This window comes from Eretmochelys imbricata, chromosome 8 (assembly GCF_965152235.1).
Source record: "Eretmochelys imbricata isolate rEreImb1 chromosome 8, rEreImb1.hap1, whole genome shotgun sequence".
In the NCBI taxonomy this organism is placed as follows: domain Eukaryota; kingdom Metazoa; phylum Chordata; order Testudines; family Cheloniidae; genus Eretmochelys; species Eretmochelys imbricata.
Window position 1 is genome coordinate 62,363,246 of NC_135579.1, and position 3,357 is coordinate 62,366,602.

General features: G+C 38.0%; 1 pseudogene; it reads right to left on the minus strand.

The window, feature by feature from the left end:
* Positions 1–2,328: 2,328 nt before the first annotated feature.
* LOC144268974 (histone H2A.J-like) lies at positions 2,329–2,736 on the minus strand (annotated as a pseudogene).
* Positions 2,737–3,357: the final 621 nt, after the last annotated feature.

Below are 3,357 nucleotides of genomic sequence, written 5' to 3' on the forward strand. Positions count from 1 at the left end.
TTTGAATGATGCAGATAAGTTTATACAAATTCCATAGATGTACATAATCATTTTTGTTGTGTGGTAGAGAGAAAAGTATGTGCTAGCCTATGAGGAAAAACATAGTAATTTATACTACTCAGGGCAATAGCTGCTAGTTATTGGTAGAATTCTACTCCAGAAGATAACCTAGTCTGTCTCAGAAAGCATCAGATATGATTTATTAGAGAATTTATATCTTTAATGTTCTACTAATGTATTTTCATACACACATAGCCCTTATAAGCCTGAGTGAGTGGATTTTGGTATCAGTTCTAAATCTGCTTCTTGTTGAGCTAAATGTATGACAGATTATCCGAAATGTGCCAAATCCCTAAATTCCTTCTGGAAGCAATGATGCCCGCTTCTTAAAGATTACCAGTGACGTGAAAGGGAGTATTATCAAAGTGACGGTTGCCATCCTATTAAGTTCAACGGGAGGTAAAAGAGGAGGATGTGAAGGATGCGATTGGTTCACTTCAAGGAACCTAGATGACATTTAGCTAAGGGAAGGGACTTTCTACCAAACCTCTGTTATTCATATGTGTTTTATTTTTATTGCTATAAAAATACAGAGATTCATTCAGGTTCATTGCAAAATACAAAACAAGCTTGTCTGCATCACTGAATCAGATATAAAGCTGAGCAAAATGTTTGTCTTTCAAAACAATCAAGTACATTAGTTAATACGTTTGTGTCAGATCCTCTCTTTGCTCTGAGGCAAGTATTAAAACAAAAAGGTTTGGGGAAAAAATCCTACAGTCAAATTCAGACTTGGTTTAATGCAACTAATTTCAATGGGGTTTTCAGTGTATAGCAGACCAGCATTTAGCCTATAATTAGAGACATAGCAGAAATAGCAGAAGGAAAGACTAGTGCAAGTTAATGTTTTCCATAACTTATATATTATAATTTGTAAAGTCAATAAACAACAGTAATAAGAAAGTGAGAGATCTGTCAGAAACATGTGTCCCAAAATGTGGTGCAATCCAGAAATAAAGCGATGGGTAACGTTTTCCTAATGTGATTCCTTCCCTTTCATTTGATTGGTTGATACAATATTTTCTCATTAAAGGCTGTGACTGCTCAACTTTCATACCACTCTGGCTCTCCCACAACTCATACCTTTTTCCTCCATTCATGTTCTTCTGAAGTGGAGATGTAGCATGTTACTTCAGTGATTAAATGACTTGCTTGAAAAGCTTTTTGATATCTTTGAGTTTTTTCAGATGTGTTTACTAATTGTTCTGGAAACTGTCGTATCATCAGTTTCCTGATCCTTTGTAAAATTAATATCACTCTCCTGTCTCCATCTCTGTGTCACAAGGTGATTGATTAATTTAAATGTATTGTGCATTAGCTGTGTATCTGCCAGCATGACCCTGACTTCTAGTGAGTAAAAGGAGTAAGCTGCAAGATCAGCAATATGATATAGTGCCGCAAGAGAAACTCTTGTGATGTCAGAGGTTGGCAGAAGAAAAGAAATAAAGAGGAGAAAGCCGCTGACATTATACTGGGTATTTAATTTAGCTATCAGCCTCATTGCAAACCTCAGAGTTTGCAACAATATATAGACTCCACTTAAACCACTGTTTTTATTTTTTGCCTAGAACTTTTTCTATATTATTTGATGTTGGCCACTCAGCTGCTATAACAACAGCATGTAATACTTTGTACTTGCATAGCATCTTTCATATGAGCATCTCAAGTGCCTTAAAAGAGGAGTGCTGAAAATAGGTAGACATATTTTCAGAGGACCAAACTGAGGCAGAGTGCATTTAAGTGACTTTCTCTAGGTAACTCACAGAGCAGCCTGGGTTGCCTGACTCCCATTCCCTTACAACAAGAATGAGACCATTCTGCCTCCATGAGAAGAAAATATGTGACCAAGGGCCTCAGTGAGGACTAATTTATTTTGTTCCCCACCGAACTTGGATGGATTCAAATGGGCACAAAGGTTCCATTAATTGCTGTGGTATTGTTTCACTATTTGTGATTCCTCTAGGTTTCTCTCTCATCAGGAATCATAAAAAATGAATGTGTAATTTAGAATCTCTTGTACAGTAAATGAGATAATGCCAGAGGTAGCTTTTGTATTTTAACTTGTCTCTCTGTTTCATGAGCAAAGAGCAGTTTCTAACCACTGGGCCCAAGAACTGAGACAAGTTTTATGAAACAGATCCCTTAAAAATTAGACCGGCAGCTACTCTGAACATCTACAGAACCTATTTAGTCAACACAAAGGTAAACAGAATGCTCAAGCTGTCTTAGCTTTTTCGAGTAAAGATTCCCATTTCCTCTTGGCAGGTTTTACTTGCTCTTGGCCTTGTGACTCTCAATTTTCTTGGACAGCAGCAAGGCCTGGATGTTGGCCAAGACATGACCTTGAACAATTGTAATTTTCCACAGTAGTTTGTTGAGCTCCTCATCATTATGGATGGCGAGCTGCAGGTGACAGGGGATTAGCCTGGTTTTCTTATTATCCTGAGCAACGTTGCCAGCCAGCTCCAGAATTTCAGTGGTCAGATACTCTAGCATCGTAGCCATATAGACCGTGGCTTCAGCCCCTTCTTGCTCAGCATAATTCTCTTTCCAAAGTAGCCAGTGCATACAGCCCCTGGGGAACTGCAGCCCAGCCCACTAGGAGCAAGATTTAGCCTTGGACCTCACTTTACCTCCCTGCTTTCCTCAACCTGACATTGTAAGTAGTGCTTGAACATTGCTCACTATGAAGAAACAGAAAAGCTATCCTACTGATGGGTATTCAGTAAATACATCTAGCTGAAAATGAGAAACAATTTAAGCATTTTCAGCTGTTCTTTTGAACCATCATCTAGGAAAAAAGTTCTCAAAGCATGATTTTCTCCTTTCAATATACAAAGGGATGCTATTGGTTAGGGAGCTAATCAAAAGCTATTCTGAGAGCATAGTTACATAGCATCCATTATTCTGAGAATAATAAAAATACTATCTGTGTAAAGGGAATATGTGATAGGAAGATGCTACATTGTAAAAAGTATTCTGTTTGTTATATTTTGATTAAAAGGACGTTTGTGGGAGGTGTTTGTCACTGGTTAGAAAAATCTATATGCTGCTTTCTGTTGTGTAGAAGTGCTGAACAGTGGGTCAGATTCTCAGCTGGTGAAAATTGGTTAATTCCATCAACTTCAAACTCGGCATCTTGGTATCTCACCTTCTATAGACACACACAGAATTTTCAAAAGTGCCTAAGCCCCACTTTCAAAAGTGACTAACCTCAGTGAAAGTCAATGGAATTTGGGCTCCTAATTAACTGACACACTCTTGAAAATACTTTTGGATCTGATCATAGGATTGGCT